This window comes from Coregonus clupeaformis, unplaced genomic scaffold (assembly GCF_020615455.1).
Source record: "Coregonus clupeaformis isolate EN_2021a unplaced genomic scaffold, ASM2061545v1 scaf0197, whole genome shotgun sequence".
NCBI lineage: Eukaryota > Metazoa > Chordata > Actinopteri > Salmoniformes > Salmonidae > Coregonus > Coregonus clupeaformis.
Window position 1 is genome coordinate 132,291 of NW_025533652.1, and position 13,229 is coordinate 145,519.

A 13,229-nucleotide genomic window follows, 5' to 3' on the forward strand; every position below is an offset into this window, starting at 1 on the left:
TGCATTCCAGGTGACTACCTCATGAAGCTGGTTGAGAGAATGCCAAGAGTGTGCAAAGCTGTCATCAAGGCAAAGGGTGGCTACTTTGAAGAATCTCAAATATAAAATATATTTTGATTTGTTTAACACTTTTTTGGTTACTACATGATTCCATATGTGTTATTTCATAGTTTTGATGTCCTCACTATTATTCTACAATGTAAAAAATGTTTTGGGGGAATGAGTAGGTGTGTTCAAACTTTTGACTGGTAGTGTATATATACATATATGAATAGATATGGCAGGTTCCATAGAGAACAGTTCCCGCTCAGCCCAGTCAAAACTGTTCGCTGCTCTGGCACCCCAATGGTGGAACAAGCTCCCTCATGACGCCAGGACAGCGGAGTCACTCACCACCTTCCGGAGACACTTGAAACCCTACCTCTTTAAGGAATACCTGGAATAGTATAAAAGTAATCCTTCTACCCCCTCCCCCACCCCCACACAAAAAAACTAAAAAACTAAAATAAAAAATTTGTAAAGTGGTTATCCCACTGGCTATCATAAGGTGAATGCACCAATTTGTAAGTCGCTCTGGATAAGAGCATCTGCTAAATGACGTAAATGTAAATGTTTAAACAGATCTGAATCAGGAAACTAAGACTTGGTTTAAACAGATCTGAATCAGGAAACTAAGACTTGGTTTAAACAGATCTGAATCAGGAAACTAATAGTTGGTTTCAACAGATCTGAATCAGGAAACTAAGAGTTGGTTTAAACAGATCTCAATCAGGAAACTAAGACTTGGTTTAAACAGATCTGAATCAGGAAACTAAGAGTTGGTTAAAAACAGATCTGAATCAGGAAACTAAGAGTTGGTTTAAACAGATCTGAATCAGGAAACTAAGAGTTGGTTTAAACAGATCTGAATCAGGAAACTAAGAGTTGGTTTGAACAGATCTGAATCAGGAAACTAAGAGTTAGTTTAAACAGATCTGAATCAGGAAACTAAGAGTTGGTTTAAACAGATCTGAAACAGGAAACTAAGAGTTGGTTTAAACAGATCTGAATCAGGAACCTAAGAGTTGGTTTGAACAGATCTGAATCAGGAAACTAAGAGTTGGTTTAAACAGATCTGAATCAGGAAACTAAGAGTTGGTTTAAACAGATCTGAATCAGGAAACTGATAGGACCACATACCAGACCTGGATTCAAATAGTATTTGTTTTCTGTCAAACACTTTGAGTATTTGATGACAATTTGAGTGTTTGCACTTTTAGGATTATTCTATTGGTTTCATTGTGCCAGGCAAGCTCAAAAAAGCCCAGCTAAGGCATTTGTAAGAAAACAAATCCTATTTGAACCCAGGTCTACATTATACATACCCATGTGTGAGTAAACTACAGAGAAGAACAGACAATCCAAGGTTCCAGTGGAAAGATGTACATAGTGTCTGCTGTTGAATGTTTATTACATGTCTACATACTTTTAGTACATAGTGGGGTTGAGTTGCTTTGTTGAGCTCAGTTCATTGTTAAAGCACCTTTAGTACATAGTGGGGTTGAGTTGCTTTGTTGAGCTCAGTTCATTGTTAAAGCACCTTTAGTACATAGTGGGGTTGAGTTGCTTTGTTGAGCTCAGTTCATTGTTAAAGCACTTTTAGTACATTGTGTGGTTGAGTTGCTTTGTTGAGCTCAGTTCATTGTTAAAGCACCTTTAGTACATAGTGGGGTTGAGTTGCTTTGTTGAGCTCAGTTCATTGTTAAAGCACCTTTAGTACATAGTGGGGTTGAGTTGCTTTGTTGAGCTCAGTTCATTGTTAAAGCACTTTTAGTACATTGTGTGGTTGAGTTGCTTTGTTGAGCTCAGTTCATTGTTAGAGTGCTTTTAAAAATATATATATATTTTTTTTCCTCTTTGCCAAAGAGGTAAAGCTGTGACATCAGCTTTTAGGGAAAAAGCCAACATTTTAAAAACCTTTTAAATGTTTATTTTGCTTTACTATAGAGTAGTGTCAACTCCTAGCTTGTCATTGTCAAGTCAAACATGACAATTCCATAAAGAGTTGGGAAGAAAGCAAGAACAGACTGGCCATCAGGCTAGTCATCTCCTTCAGACAAAGTTCATTCATAAACAACAACAGTTTTCTTGATGAAGGAAAATGGGGATATGTTTAGGATCCAACTAATTATAATTGTGTTAATGAACGAATGAGCATTACTGTTTTAAATCTTTGTGATACACCAAATACAACTACTGTATTGTCTACTAGGATTCTGAAATGTAAATGGTGCTTTGTCTCTGCTGTTCTTCTACTGTATAGCCTGGTTGTTAGTGATGTGTTATTAAATTATTTTAACAATACTAGTTACGTGTGTCTTGTACATGTGCCCTTTCTGTACAAAGACAATTTTGCAGCAAAAAAAAACAAAGAAAATGTTTAGATAAATAAAAACCCTTGAAATAATAATTCATTCATTCATTCCAAACTGGCCTGAATGACACATCTGCCGTACTGATATTGACCACAAGGGAGGGCTGTAATGCAGAGGAACTTTTGTGAGACAGCCGTGGTTCCATAAAGTGTGTGTGTGTGACATTCCTACAGATTTGTGTGTGTGTGTGTTACACTCTAGACGTGACATTGTTTACGATGCTGACAGATGGATCTATAATGAGGTACAGAATACATATCTAGCTGAACCAACCACAGATGGATCTATAATGAGGTACAGAATACATATCTAGCTGAACCAACCACAGATGGATCTATAATGAGGTACAGAATACATATCTAGTTGAACCAACCACAGATGGATCTATAATGAGGTACAGAATACATATCTAGTTGAACCAACCACAGATGGATCTATAATGAGGTACAGCATACACATCTAGTTGAACCAACCACAGATGGATCTATAATGAGGTACAGAATACATATCTAGCTGAACCAACCACAGATGACTCTATAATGAGGTACAGAATACATATATAGCTGAACCAACCACAGATGGATCTATAATGAGGTACAGAATACATATCTAGTTGAACCAACCACAGATGGATCTATAATGAGGTACAGCATACACATCTAGTTGAACCAACCACAGATGGATCTATAATGAGGTACAGAATACATATCTAGCTGAACCAACCACAGATGAATCTATAATGAGGTACAGAATACATATATAGCTGAACCAACCACAGATGGATCTATAATGAGGTACAGAATATAAATCTAGTTGAACCAACCACAGATGGATCTATAATGAGGTACAGCATACACATCTAGTTGAACCAACTACAGATGGATCTATAATGAGGTACAGAATACATATCTAGCTGAACCAACCACAAATGGATCTATAATGAGGTACAGAATACATATCTAGCTGAACCAACCACAGATGGATCTATAATGAGGTACAGCATACATATCTAGTTGAACCAACCACAGATGGATCTATAATGAGGTACATAATACATATCTAGCTGAACCAACCACAGATGGATCTATAATGAGGTACAGCAAACATATCTAGTTGAACCAACCATAGAACCAATGAAAGCTCTTGTGTGTCGATATCTTCACTAGTTGTTCCTGGCATCAAACCTGTAAACAATCAGGATCAATTGAACTTCAGATACCCACCTGGATCCCTTCTGCTGGAAAGTTGTCAACAAGATACACACACAAACACTAAATATTTTAACAGAAATCAAGGGGTACATTTAAATGTGGTCATGGAAAAACAAGGTCTGAAAAGTGGTTTCTAACAATAAAAAGTAAGGAACAGGTTGTTTTTATCACATTGAATATGAACTTTATAGTAGAGTGGAGTTGCTTGTTAAAAATACAGATCACTATTCATCCAAACAACATCCAGTCCTTGCCACAGTGCTGCTGCTTGGAGCTAGGGTTGGGTTAGGGATAGAGTTGGGTTAGTGTTAGGGATAGGGTTTGGTTAGAGTTAGGGATAGAGTTGGGTTAGGGTTAGGGATAGGGTTGGGTTGGGTTAGGGATTGAGTTGGGTTAGGGATTGAGTTGGGTTAGGGTTATGGATAGAGTTGGGTTAGGGATTGAGTTGGGTTAGGGGGTGGAGAGAGATCCTACCAGGGATTATTTATGTATGATGTTGGCAGAATGTATACAATGGTATAGTAGTAAGGATCCTACCAGGGATTATTTATGTATGATGTTGGTAGAATGTATACATTGGGATAGTAGTAAGGATCCAACCAGGGATTATTTATGTATGATGTTGGTAGAATGTATACATTGGGATAGTAGTAAGGATCCTACCAGGGATTATTTATGTATGATGTTGGTAGAATGTATACATTGGGATAGTAGTAAGGATCCTACCAGGGATTATTTATGTATGATGTTGGTAGAATGTATACATTGGGATAGTAGTAAGGATCCTACCAGGGATTATTTATGTATGATGTTGGTAGAATGTATACATTGGGATAGTAGTAAGGATCCTACCAGGGATTATTGATGTATGATGTTAGTAGAATGTATACATTGGGATAGTAGTAAGGATCCTACCAGGGATTATTTATGTATGATGTTGGTAGAATGTATACATTGGGATAGTAGTAAGGATCCTACCAGGGATTATTGATGTATGATGTTAGTAGAATGTATACATTGGGATAGTAGTAAGGATCCTACCAGGGATTATTTATGTATGATGTTGGTAGAATGTATACATTGGGATAGTAGTAAGGGATCCTACCAGGGATTATTTATGTATGATGTTGGTAGAATGTATACATTGGGATAGTAGTAAGGATCCTATCAGGGATTATTTATGTATGATGTTGGTAGAATGTATACATTGGGATAGTAGTAAGGATCCTACCAGGGATTATTTATGTATGATGTTGGTAGAATGTATACATTGGGATAGTAGTAAGGATCCTACCAGGGATTATTTATGTATGATGTTGGTAGAATGTATACATTGGGATAGTAGTAAGGATCCTACCAGGGATTATTTATGTATGATGTTGGTAGAATGTATACATTGGGATAGTAGTAAGGATCCTACCAGGGATTATTTATGTATGATGTTGGTAGAATGTATACATTGGGATAGTAGTAAGGATCCTACCAGGGATTATTTATGTATGATGTTGGTAGAATGTATACATTGGGATAGTAGTAAGGATCCTACCAGGGATTATTTATGTATGATGTTGGTAGAATGTATACATTGGGATAGTAGTAAGGATCCTATCAGGGATTATTTATGTATGATGTTGGTAGAATGTATACATTGGGATAGTAGTAAGGATCCTACCAGGGATTATTTATGTATGATGTTGGTAGAATGTATACATTGGGATAGTAGTAAGGATCCTACCAGGGATTATTTATGTATGATGTTGGTAGAATGTATACATTGGGATAGTAGTAAGGATCCTACCAGGGATTATTGATGTATGATGTTGGTAGAATGTATACATTGGGATAGTAGTAAGGATCCTACCAGGGATTATTTATGTATGATGTTGGTAGAATGTATACATTGGGATAGTAGTAAGGATCCTACCAGGGATTATTTATGTATGATGTTGGTAGAATGTATACATTGGGATAGCAGTAAGGATCCTACCAGGGATTATTTATGTATGATGTTGGTAGAATGTATACATTGGGATAGTAGTAAGGATCCTACCAGGGATTATTTATGTATGATATTGGTAGAATGTATACATTTGGATAGTAGTAAGGATCCTACCAGGGATTATTTATGTATGATGTTGGTAGAATGTATACATTGGGATAGTAGTAAGGATCCTACCAGGGATTATTTATGTATGATGTTGGTAGAATGTATACATTGGGATAGTAGTAAGGATCCTACCAGGGATTATTCATGTATGATGTTGGTAGAATGTATACATTGGGATAGTAGTAAGGATCCTACCAGGGATTATTTATGTATGATGTTGGTAGAATGTATACATTGGGATAGTAGTAAGGATCCTACCAGGGATTATTTATGTATGATGTTGGTAGAATGTATACATTGGGATAGTAGTAAGGATCCTACCAGGGATTATTGATGTATGATGTTGGTAGAATGTATACATTGGGATAGTAGTAAGGATCCTACCAGGGATTATTTATATATGATGTTGGTAGAATGTATACATTGGGATAGTAGTAAGGATCCTACCAGGGATTATTTATGTATGATGTTGGTAGAATGTATACATTGGGATAGTAGTAAGGATCCTACCAGGGATTATTGATGTATGATGTTGGTAGAATGTATACATTGGGATAGTAGTAAGGATCCTATCAGGGATTATTTATGTATGATGTTGGTAGAATGTATACATTGGGATAGTAGTAAGGATCCTACCAGGGATTATTTATGTATGATGTTGGTAGAATCTATAAATTGGGATAGTTAGTAGTAAGAGGCCGGTGGGTAAATGACTAAGATTCAAGCCTCCCGTCAGTTAGGGAGATTTGTTTCTTTATTGTGTGTTTAGTTGTACCTTTACCTTCCTGTAGTTGGTAATTTGAAGGATTCTGAATGGAGGAATGGTCTAATATCACTCCAACTCATAAAACATTTTAGAAAAAGGCTCAGTGCCGTTATCCTCGCAAGGGAGGTATTGAAAGGGAGAGCCAATTTTGACCCCTAACTTTTTGAGAAAAAAAGTATTACTTGTTAAACAAAATCTATTTCTCTGAGCAATTGTATCAGTATAAAATCATTTAATTTCCTTTTTTTTTGGCAGACAATATAGCTCAGTATTTGAATTATTTATTTTATACAGTCATTTTTGCTAATTTTTATCAAGGGTGTCAATAATTTGGGACCCCACTGTATACTTCAAAGTTAGAGATATGTTGAAACTGGATCCATCATAATGATTCAACATTTTATAGTATGCCATGGCCATTACTGGCCAAAGGTTAAACTACTGTTCTGTTAAAGCTATACTATGGTGTTGTGCCACTAGACTTTGACCAGATATTATTGCATCCAAAGATCAACTGTACCTAGAACATAGATACAGAGCCACTTGTCATCAGGAAGGTGCTCTCTCATCACAATGGAAAATATCTCAATGATTTGACATGTTCTGGTTGTGAATACAGGCTACAAGGTAGGAATCTTCCAAGGGATTATTGTAAAGTGTGTAGGGAAATTAAATATATGGTGTTATTATAGTATAGAGAATGACAGTAAAACACTCAGATCTAACAGTCCATTTCACCTGGGACAGGTACGTGACAGTTCAATCATACAAAATGGTGCTAACTGGGCATAGGCAAGTCAAATTCAAAAACATATTGTTCATATCTCGTATTATAGGATTCGTATATCGTGGTTATTTTAGAATTTGTAAAAATGTTAATGTATCATAGTTCTAAATCATCTTTCAGAATATCAGAACATTTGTTGTTTTCTAAATTACAATGAGCTCCTGCTTCCTGTGTAATTTGGTATGAAACCTGAAAGTACTTTTCTTAACATTGATATTATGAATTAAATTAAATAATATCATAATTATAGCAGACCTGTTGAACAAAGCAACACACTAGAATGAGTGTAATTATTACAAGAGAAAGTGAGACATTATTATCATTTTTATTTTAGTTTGTTTTAGTTTTAGATCAGCTTTAATATTTCAGATAGATTGTAACTTCCATCAATCCCCCATTATTATTACTATTATTAGTTCCACTACATGGAGAAAAGGTTAACAATATCAGTCATGACATTTACATTTTAGTCATTTAGCAGACGCTCTTATCCAGAGCGACTTACATGAGCAATTAGGGTTAAGTGCCTTGCTTAAGGGCACATCGACAGATACTTCACCTAGTCGGCTCGGGGATTAGAACCTGCGACCTTTCAGTTACTGGCACAACGCTCTTACCCACTAAGCTACCTGCTCACTAAACTACGTGTTGATGTGATTGCATTAAATCACCTGACTGTTTGGACGTGTCTGTTAGTAAATGTTTTATTTCTAAGAGATAATGAATAAAATAGAACAATTGACCTTCAATAATTAATTGTCACTGTGTTAACCACAACCAAACTGTTGGATCTCTGTTTAGGGGTCAGTGCTCTAAAATGAGTCTCTCTGGGGAGAGAGAGGAGGGAGGCCCTGCCTCTAAAATGAGTCTCTCTGGGGAGAGAGAGGAGGGGGTCCCTGCCTCTAAAACAAGTCTCTCTGGGGGACATGACACCAAAGCTAAGAGGTGAGATGACAATGTTGTTTAAGAATTTATAAGGAGTTTATTTCTAAAACGTTATATCCACAATTTTTTCACGTTTGTTATTTTACATCAGAAATGATTGCTTATGGGTACCTTCATGTGCGTGTAAAATATTGTTGTTCTAAGATTTTAATTAATATATTTTTGCGTATTAATTTTTGTTAAGCAAAACGCTATATAGCTGGAATGAAATGTTTGTATCCTGTATATTTGACTGTGATATGTGGATGTCTCACCAGCACACACACACACACACACACACACACACACACACACACACACACACACACACACACACACACACACACACACACACACACACAGACACATCTTTACCAGCATACACACACATCTATAGAAGTTTTGCATGACACAATCATTTAGCCTACTCTTAGTTATTGTCTAATATGTTGTCATGCAGAACCTTATTGTTTTTACTCATTCTGATCGTTGTTACAAGCGGAATTTTGACAATGCTACCGTCAAATCAACACACTCTTCACTCCTGTTTTAAACAACAAGGGTTCTATCGCTTGCTTAATATATGGAACCACTAAAAGTTCTATATAGAAACCTTTTATAGGGTTCTTTAATCAGAACTCTAGAGGTTCTTCTTCCCTGAACCAAAATGGCTCCATATTGAACCCTGCATGGTGTCATTTATGAATTATGGCTACTACTATTAAATAGGAATATTTTTAGCTAAGAATATAATTTATAGGAAAATAGGAATGGTTGAAAAATCCCAATATTCATTAAAAATTATCCTTAGAAATAGCAGTGCTGGGGGTTTGGAAAGCCATAGTCAGTCAATCAACAATAGAATAATACTCTTATGAAAAATATTGATCTTTAACTTACAGTCTGTGGATACTATGCGACTAGAAAGGTTAAAAATGCATGTAAGAAATCACAGCGCAGCTGAAAAAAATATGGCAGGTGGAAATCAAAAGAGGATGTTCTACGGAGATAGGTGGGCGGGGCTGAGAGTAGCAGAGGGGTGGGATTAAAAAAAGATCATGATCGGTAATAGTCATTACTGTAAACACTATAGATGTCTGAGTACTATCTATCCAAAATGTAATGTGTATAATTAATTATTATTATTATATATATAAAAAAGTAATTACTGTGTATGAAAGTATTGTATGGGGGGTAGAATTTATCTTCGTTATATTCAAACACACTGGTGGCCAGGGAGGCATCTCTTTGTTCGAACGATGGCCCAACTCTGGCTGACTTCTTTACAATACAATACATTACAATACAATACAACTTTGTCCATTAGTTACGGCAAACAACAAAAACATGTATTCTGCTCCGTTCTTAACCCCCCAAACAGCAGACCTCACACATACAGTTGAGACCAGCACAGGTTGTGGTCCTCTGTAGCTCAGCTGGTAGAGCACGGCGCTTGTAACGCCAAGGTAGTGGGTTCGTTCCCCGGGACCACCCATACACAAAAATGTATGCACGCATGACTGTAAGTCGCTTTGGATAAAAGCGTCTGCTAAATGACACATTATTATTATTATTAGGTTCAAGCTGCAGTGCAGCGCCCCTGGATGGAGAGCATGTTGTGGGGTTAAGGGCCTTGCTCAAAGGCCCAACGAAAGGTGAATGTTTTGAGGACGTGAACACAACAGCCCTCCAGTGATCAGATCAATTCCGCCCGTTCTTTCCAGCGCCTGGCCCGGGATTCAAACTGGACACTTTTCGGCCACAGGTCCAACGCCTGCCACAGCTCCAACTCATTTGCCGCTGGGCGAAAACCTGAGTTAATATTCAGAAATAAACATGAGTTAATCTGCCAAAATGAAGACAAAATGTTATGCAGACATCATTATTATGATAACATACATGCAGTTGTCATCAGCAGCAGCCACAAGAGAGAGCCTCTGATAGTTTTGGGTAACTGCCAGACTGAGCAAAACATAGATAGTGTGTTAAAAGACATGTAATGATTAACTAGGCTGTTGAATCACCAAGAATTTGTCAAAAGCTGAAGAGATACTGTTGCATGTAGGTCTATATTATTTATGGATTGATCATATATAAATATAAAAATATTATTTTTAACTACTCCAAAGCAATTACATGTGGCGCAGGAACCACTGACTCGCTGCATTATTCTATAGTATTATCAAGACACCTGCTGTTAATTCTTAACTGGTTAGGACAGCTCATGAGGTGTCCTAAATATCTGCATAGCTTTTATTTATACCCTTAAGAGTAAAATGTCTTAATTCTCAGCACTTATACGACCAATTTTCTACTCTGAGATACTTTGTGGATATGGGCCCAGATCTCAAAATATTGTTATAAAAAAAACTTTGAATGTTTGTTTTACATATAAAAAATCAATAAAATAATATTACTAATGAAAGCCACTGTAAAGACTGTTTAGTTTATTGTGTTGCTCTGCTCATGTCCGCGTTCTGGAATTGTCCGTGTCCCCGTACAGAACTGTCCGCGTCCACGTACGGTTTGGCGCCAAGCATATTGTCCAGTTACGCACAGAGTGGTCTGAGGTGATCTTGGGGAACAACGATGGAGTTCGCTACAGTGTTGAGACACCGAAGTTTATTGTTCCATTTTCTTTTTGGTCAGGGACAGTATGAGTGTAGCCAGATCATTTTCACTCGCTATCCTTGTTTCATTTCGTTGTTAACCGGATTCGTCATCATCCTCGAGACAAGGGACAGACGAACGACCTGCTAGTTAGCCAAGCTAGTCGGTACAGCTAGCTAAGCTAGCTACTCTACCAGCAGCATCCTAGTTATCCTAGCTACCACTACATCATCACCGGCTGCCTGCATTTCTTGTGGACCGATGGAGCTCCCTGGTTGTCTCTTCCACCTGTTAAATACCGTGGAGGGCTTCTCCCTCTCTCGTTGACGGATGCTAGCTTCCTACGCTCCCTCTGTCCGGTTCTCCTCTCTTCACTAGATGGACGGTAACTTGAGTGTTTAACCCCTCTGTGTCCAAGGACCGAACTTTTGAATATAATTTTTTAACGCTTTTTTTTGGAGAAAAACTAGTTAATTTCAACCGCCATGGAGCCCAGTTTCATAATATTACCTTATGTCTTTAGTTATGAAGTAATTGCGAAAAAACAGGCCTTATGTTTGGGCATTTTTCACCCTACCAGCTCCTATTAGTTCTATTGAGCTCCGTGACACCGACTCGCCTTCAGAACGTTCTATTCCCAGCCCATTGTTCTGCGTCACAATGCCAGCTTCACTATTTTATCAATGAGACCTGCCTGAGACCAAGTAGCCGTAACCTTGTTAATAATAAGTTACCTGAGTTAAACCTACTTGGTAAGCGCATATACTGTTCACCTGAGTACATGTTGTGGTCACCAATAGTGAGGTGAGACACCGTTTAAGAGGCGATGGCTGGCGGATAGCCATCAAACATAAAAAATGTTCTGGTCATGGTTAACCATATTTGTTTTAAGAAAAAAGTGTACAATCTAAACAAAACGCATGTCCCTATCCTCTTTTTCAAGATGTGGCCGATTTAAACAGCCAGAATACATTTTTTAATTAAGAAATAACCATTTTTTGGACGACTTGTTGTTTCTAAATGGCTGCTGGGTAATTTGATATGCATCGAAATCTTCGTTCATAGGCATCAAATTGAGCGAATGCTGCGCAGGTTCACTGAGTTGCAAACCAAATGGATATAATGGGGTGATTGTTGTCTAATCGGGTGGTCTAGCTAATGGATTTGTAGATCTGACGGAGTTGCTACCTCAGATTATGAGCCTAGCAAGTGTCATGAATTAGTTATGTAGTACCCACATACGGCCACAAGGAAGAGCAAGAGTGCCATAAACCCATACTGTTTATTGCCATATAATCCCTAAACCTCACAATCAATCAAATGTATTTATAAAGCCCTTTTTACACCACCAGATGTCACAAATTGCTATACAGAATCTATTACCCTACTTATAACCTATTTTAGCCGTAACCCTAACCCCTAATTCTAGGGTAGGGTAGCCTGGAACAATTTTATAAACTATTTTAGTAATAATATTATCTTAGTAAATACAATTATAGTATTAAATAGTGTTTTGAATTAATAACTTTTAATTGCTAAATATTTCCAATAGATGGCAGCATAAGACCACAAAGCATCAGTTACAGGCTACAAGCAGCAATATGATTCACTTAAAATAGCATGCAACCAAAATATATATGTTCCATGATTTTCTAAAATGGTCACTCATTACTTTAGTTAGCTATATATCTCGTATTAGGCCTGTGATGCTTTTGGAAGAGCAATTAAATAGTGACTATAGCAGGTGTTGAACCCCTGGTAAATAATCACTTGTCAGATGCTCCAACCTCAACCCTAGTATACATGCATTTTTAAATATCTAATATTGCGATTAAACAACCTCGGAATAGATAAGACAAGAGTGCATCTTCCAGCGTACCAATAAATTACATAATGCAACCCTCCCAGTTAGCAAATGTACCTCAACATGCCCCTCGCTTGTGCTAGAAGGCAGAGTGCTCGCTGCTGGTTGATGAATCTGACAATGAATGTACTAGGAAAATACTTTTTCTTGACCAGAGGTGACTAAATTAATGTTCAGGCTTATTGATAAACGTTATAGTAATGAGGTATAATTTCAAAACATGAGCATAAAAACAGCTAATAATAAACATGAATCATCATTATATTATTTCACAGTAATCTGTTAAATGCTTTTTCAGTCGTTCCTCTTGCGTTAGCAGTGTGGAAAGGGACAGTAAAAAGCGTGTGCAGGAGTTTTCCTGTGAGGGGGAGTGGTGGTATATCCAGGGAGAAAACTAAACTAACCTTCTGTAATTTCATTCATGGTCTTACGCTTCCATCTATTGGAATTATTTAGCAACTGCAGTAGTACTGAATAAAGTATATCCTTATTAAAGTAGTAATTACTCAGAATTGCAAAATATGACATTTTCTAGTTCATTTTACC